This window comes from Ursus maritimus, unplaced genomic scaffold (assembly GCF_017311325.1).
Source record: "Ursus maritimus isolate PB19 unplaced genomic scaffold, ASM1731132v1 scaffold_3, whole genome shotgun sequence".
Classification (NCBI taxonomy): Eukaryota; Metazoa; Chordata; class Mammalia; order Carnivora; family Ursidae; genus Ursus; species Ursus maritimus.
Genome location: NW_024425563.1, coordinates 16,315,111 through 16,321,834, shown reverse-complemented (window position 1 = coordinate 16,321,834; position 6,724 = coordinate 16,315,111).

Sequence of the window (6,724 nt, the reverse complement as noted above, 5' to 3'; positions counted from 1 at the left end):
AGTTTGCCTGTTTCATAATAGGCATATCATAATTGTTTCTTAAGTGAATAAATGAATTGTGGTATATGTCAAGATACAAGCTAGACAGCTGATCAGCGGGAAAATAACGATGGGGTTTCAACGGTATCAAACAGGAAGAGATCAACTGTAGGATTATTTCTCGTGTAAATAAGGATACAAGGTATTATTTACTCTTGACTGGAATAGCTATTGCTATATATAGATACTTTGAAGATACCCAGCAGATGGACTGTTTCCTCCACATTTACATATTCTGCCCAGAACCCTTTTAGCTTGTTGGAATTTCTTTTAAGAATTCCAGTTTTCCAGCAGTGGTTTTCCAAGCCCACAGTTTTTGCTAACATACATTATAAATACTCGTAATGCCAAGCTCTCATCCCGAGCTGGATGACAGTTTTACATCTCTAATTCTGAGTCAGATGGAGGCATTTCGCACGCCTGGGCGGCAGCAGTGGGTGTCCAGGCTGTCGAGCTTACTGATCCTTCAGCATTTAGCTTCTTATGGAAAGTTTAAAAAGGATAAAAATGCTGGAAAAGCTAACCTTTAGGTCTAGCATGGTGATTTCTAACCCCAGATCTGACAATCATTTGTGGTAAAGATTATGGTAGGAATCACGAGGGGCTTTAAACAGATTGGAAACTTGATGAGTCCCTAAACCTTTCCTCTGGTCTCATGATGAGAACGAGAAGAGGGCACTTTTCTAGGAGAAATTTCACAGCACCCCTAACGTGCCAACACTTTAATTAGAACAATATTTCAAGTGTCAGTGACTATGACTACGAAATAAAGCAGAAGGATAAGCTGGTGGAGGTGAGAAAGTCCTTGAAGGCATTTTAAGCTCTCTGGAGAATAAAGAAATGTGTCATATACATCATAGGAGGACAATTAAATATTATTTATATTCCTAGATCGCAATATAATCAAACATCATCTTATTTTCCTCACTAATGGACTTCTGTTTTGTTTTCAGGGATTGTGTTGACGATGCATTACATTTTTTAACAGGCAGTGAACTGTTTATTGCTTTTTACATTCCCACTTTCCCCGCTGTACCTTATGAAGATTTGAGATCTAGTCCATAGGCACAAAAGAGAGATGCTGTTTTCTGTGTGTGGAATATCCTTTCCTCTTTCCTCTACCTGCTGCTTCCTCACTGAGACTAAACCTTGCATGTTCTTTGGAACGCAGCTTAAATCTACTCCACAAAGTCTTGTTATAATATTGGAATTGTCCTCCTTCAAAATGCCATAACTGTCAAGTTTCTTCATGTCCTACCACTTGAACTAGGCTTCTCTGCTTATTTCTGAGTTTCTCCCAGGAAACTAGAAGCCCCTATATTGTCGTAATTAAAAGGTTGGGCTTCAGAGCCAAAATATACCTGTATTGTTTTCTTTGCAGATAACTAGCTCTGTGACCTTAGAAAAGTTACTTAACCTCTCGGTGCTTTAATTTTTCATCTGTCAAATGGAAATGATAGCAGTGACTGTTTCATAAGGCTGCCACGATAACAGAATGAGGTAATGCACATAAAGAACTTAATACAGTGCTTGGCTGAGTAAATGGCCCAAAATGTTTATAATATTTTTACTATTATCGTTATTTTCCATGATGACAGGAATTGTGTTTTGTACCTAGGGCCTGGCTCATAGTAAAGGCCTGCAAATGTTGAATGAATGAATAATATTTCTTTTTTCTCTTCCTATTCAGTAAGTAAGAAAATGCCATTAAAAAAAAAAAACTAAAAACAAAGAGAAAATGCTTCCCTTCTGCTTCTTGCAAGTTTGAGAATAAAATGGGTAATATATACATAGAAGACACTCAAGTTAGATAGCTGTACCTTGCATTAATATCAATGCAATGAAGACCATTCTTGTAAAAATTTATGAAAAGGATCCCTGCCAGGAGGTCTGTTTTTAGGTCATTACAGTGCAATATCCATATTGGTTGGAATTACTAGTGCTTTCTAAAATATTTCATATACCTACATTCAGATGTGCAGACGGCATTTTAAAGTGCTCAATATTTTAGATTTTCCATTTTCTGCTTTTGTTGCATGAATAAATTCTCTCTCCTTACAACGAGAATCTGCCTGTCCATGACAGGCAAGACATCCGGAAGTTCTGAGTCATTACCTTAGAGGTTGTTTGTAAATCAGCGATTGCTCTCCTAGTTTGGATACGACTGTGGAAGAGTCGTACCTATTTGGGAGGAAAATTGTTCACCAGCAAAAGAGAAACAACAGGAACAAAAGATTTCCTGTAGCCTTCCTTGTTGTCAGTATGTGAAATTTCCTATTGCTTATTGCATTAAGTCTCAGGTTTGCCACCTGGTTTTCAAAACCATAATGTTAACGAAAATTATTTTGCCTTACATTCACGTACTGCTTTGCGATTTACAAAGTTTTTTAACAGTGATCGGTTCATTTTCTCTTGGCATTTCAGCCTGGATGGAGACAGACCGTCATACACCTGCAGACCTGGTGTGGTATCATTGGTCCTGCAAGAATTGCTTCGGATATATCCATGTGGCACAATCAGGCTGCAAAAATGTTGGCAAGTTGTTGAGGAGGTATGTTGGTCACTATAACAAAGAGTGTTCTATTTTGGGAGACCCACAGAGGAAACTTCTTACTACCATAATCTAGGGGAAAACTGCTTCTCTAAAGCAAGTTAATCATATAAACATTATACACTATGAAATTGATCAGATAACCTTCGATGTGTTAACTGACAAAATGATAAAATCCAATTTTATTGAAAACTAATAGCAAGGACATAGGGCTTACAGTAGCCACAGTCTCAGTTATCTTACACATCTCCATGCTTTCTTTTCCTCATCTATTTCAAATTTATGGTATCTTGCCACATTTAGTGTATCACTACAAACTACTTTAAATCCTTTTTTAAATAAGGCAGGACATACATTATTAAAGTGTTTTCACATATAATATTCTGTTTGATTCTTGTATCAGCCCTGTGAGATAGGCATAATACTAACCCAATTTTAACTATCCATCCACGGTTCTCACTATTTTTCCCCCAAACAGGCATTTTCTGCAAAGTTTGAGGCTGACAGAGCAGCCCTGGATCCTGCTTTGTATAATAGATCCCAAATGTAGGCTTATGCAAGCAGGCAACCCAGAATCTATGCCAGGAGTGTGTCTCTCCAGCACTGATTAATTCCTGTGTCTAAAAGCCATGTGTTCATTGTGGATGATAAGCTTGTTGCACAAACATAAGCTAACCACACTGAGGAAGTTTGGCATTAGTTCTGCACAAACCCCAGTGAGGATATTTGCCAAAAGGATGGAGAAAAGTCCTGCCAATTTAGACATGAATGAAATGTTTTGAGGCATCTGTAGACTTTTACATACTAAATAGAGAAAACATACATTTATAACACTGATTGAAATTTATTCAACCAAAGTTGTGTTGAGGAATCCCAGATTCCAGGCTTGGGAAATGGTCTAGACCTGTGCTTAGAAGCAGATGGACACACGTACAAATAGATACAAAATCACTGAAAAGTCAAAACGTGCTGTTGTTCTAATTCTGCTCCAAATACTCATATACAAAGACAATGGCACTGGTTTCACATCAAATGTGATGTTTGTGGATGTAATAATGGAAGCCTAAAAATTTCCAGATAACTTTCTCCTCCTTCAGATGGGAGCAAGGGAGGAAGGGGGTGGGGGGGAAGGAAGGAAGGAAGGAAGGAAGGCCGGCCTTCGTAGAGTGAATCTTTGAAGAATCACTCTGTGTTCTAGTTTTACTTTTTGTTTTAACTTAGAACAAATTCTGCCCTTTTATCTCTCAAAGAAGATTTATTTTCATATATCTGGAGGTGAAAGAGGAAGTGAGGCCATGTGTATATGGCCCAATTAAAAACACAGAGTTTAAAACTTTTGAAGGACTCCCTGAGATTATTTACTGGGGCTTCTCACCTGGGGCAGCAAGTCTCACTGCTGCATCTCTGACATCCAGTCATTGAGCTGCTGCTGGAAAACTCCAGCCGTGAGGGACTCAGCACAGCCCCACGACCACCACGCCACAAGCGGGGAGGCTTGTCTACCCTATACTACCGTTGACAGCCGTTTGTTTTTTTACACGTATAGAAGTTTTTATCCCTGCCACTTTTGATTGTTCTTGTTCTTTGGAGCACCAAAGGACGACATCCCTTCTGCTGAGTGATAATCCTCCAAATAAATGGAAAAGCTCTAACAACCGCCCTACTCTATTCCTGAGATAAACTCATGTGTTTTTCTTCATCTGTTCCACGTGTAGTATGATTTCCAGAACTTTGATCAGTCCGGTTACTGTCCGCTGAGAAGAATCAGCTTGTTCATGTTTTCTCTAAAATGTCATTCTCCAGATGGCGATGGATCGGTTGAAGCCTCAGTGGGCCTGTGACCCCCTGTGATTACGTTACGCAGTGTGTACCGGCCTGGCCTAAGACTGCATTGCTTTTCAGTAGCTCATCAACATTATCTGCTTTCGTGAGAAGTAGAGTCACAGAAACTCTCTGAAATGTCTACATTTTTCCGTATAATCATTTTTAGTCAGTTATAGTTATTTTTTTAACCAAATACTTGATAGGGGGATCGCATGCTAAATGCAATAAAATTTTTCAAAACTGCTTGTCAGCCAAAGCCCCACTCCCACACGAATGCTTGTTTTTGAGCAACAGGTAAATTATCCAGACTTTGTAGATATGTCTTATTTTGAATCATCTTTGTGTGTCCTAAGTATTTCTATGTAACTGAGGGATCTGGAACTGGTATCTTACTCACACATGGTAGCAATAGTCATCCCTAACTATAATACGCACGTAACCAGCATATTGAGCAGGGATAACAATGAAGATGCTTTCTTTTTATTTTTCCTCATTATTGCTTTATAAACTTACTCTATTCTTCTAATCCAGGAGTATGGAATGTTTTTTTCCATCTTTTTGTGTCTTCTTCAATGTCTTTGATCAGTGTTCTATAGTTTCTAGAGTATAGATCCTTTACCTCTTTGGTTAGGTTTATTCCATGATATCTTATGGGTTTTGGTGCTATTATAAATGGAATCAATTCCCTAATTTCTCTTTCTACAGTTACATTGTTAGTGTGTAGAAAAGCAACTAATTTCTGAGCATTGATTTTGTATCCTGCCACATTACTGAATTGCTGTATCAGTTCTAGTAATTTAGGGGTGGAGTCTTCTGGGTTTTCCACATAAAGTATCATGTCATCTGCAAATAGAGAGTATTTGGCTTCATCTTTGCCAGTTTGAATACCTTTTATTTCTTTTTGTTGTCTGATTGCTGTTGCAAGGACTTCTAGTACTACGTTGAACAATAGTGGTGAGAGTGGACATCCTTGTCGTGTTCCTGATCTTAAGGGAAAACTCTCAGCTTTTCCCATTGAGAATGATATTTACTGTGGGCTTTTCATAGATGGTTTTTATGAAATTGAGGAATGTTCCCTCTATCCCTACCCTCTGAAGAGTTTTAATCAAGAAAGGATGCTATATTTTATCAAATGCTTTTTCTGCATCAATTGAGAGGATCATATGGTTCTTGTCTTTTCTATTATTAATGTTTTCTATTACACTGATTTGCAAATGTTGTACCACCCTTGCATCCCAGCAAACATTTCATGCTCATGGATTGGAAGAATAAACATTGTTAAAATGTCTATGCTGCCCAAAGCAATCTATACTTTCAACGCCATCCCAATCAAAATACCAACAGCATTTTTCAAAGAGCTGGAACAAACAATCCTAAAATTTGTATGGAACCAGAAAAAGACCCCAAATCACCAAGGACATGTTGAAAAAGAAAAACAAAGCTGGGGGCATCACATTGCCTGACTTCAAGCTATATCACAGAGCTATGATCACCAAGACAACATGGTACTGGCACAAAAACAGACACATAGATCAATGGAACAGAAAGCCCAGATATGGACCCGCAACTGTATGGCCGACTAATCTTCGACAAATCAGGAAAAAATATCCATTGGGGGAAAAAAGACAGTCTTTTCAATAAATGGTGCTGGGAAAATTGGACAGCTTACACAGAAGAATGAAATCTGACCACTCTCTTACACCATACACAAAGATAAACTCTAAATGGATGAAAGACCTCAATGTGAGACAGGAATCCATCAAAATTCTAGAGGAGAACATAGGCAATAACCTCTTTGGCATCGGCCACAGCAACTTCTTTTAAGACACGTCTCCAAAGGCAAGGGAAACAAAAGCAAAAATGAACTTGGGACTTCATCAAGATAAAGAGCTTCTGCACAGTAAAGGAAACAGTCAACAAAACTAAGAGGCAACCCACAGAATGGGAGGAGATATTTGCAAATGACATTACAGATAAAGGGCTGGTATCCAAGATCTATAAAGAGCTTCTCAAACTCAACACCCAAAAAACAAGTAAGTCAAAAAATGGGCAGAAGACAGGAACAGACATACAAATGGCTAACAGACATTAGCCATCAGGGAAATTCAAATCAAAACCACATTGGGATACCACCTTACACCAGTTAGAATGGCAAAAATTAAGAAGGCAGGAAACAACAAATGTTGGAGAGGATGTGGAGAAAGGAGAACCCTCTTACACTTTTGGTGGGAATGCAAGTTGGTACAGCCACTTTGGAAAACAGTCTGGAGGTTCCTCAAAAAGTTAAAAATAGAGCTATCCTATGACCCA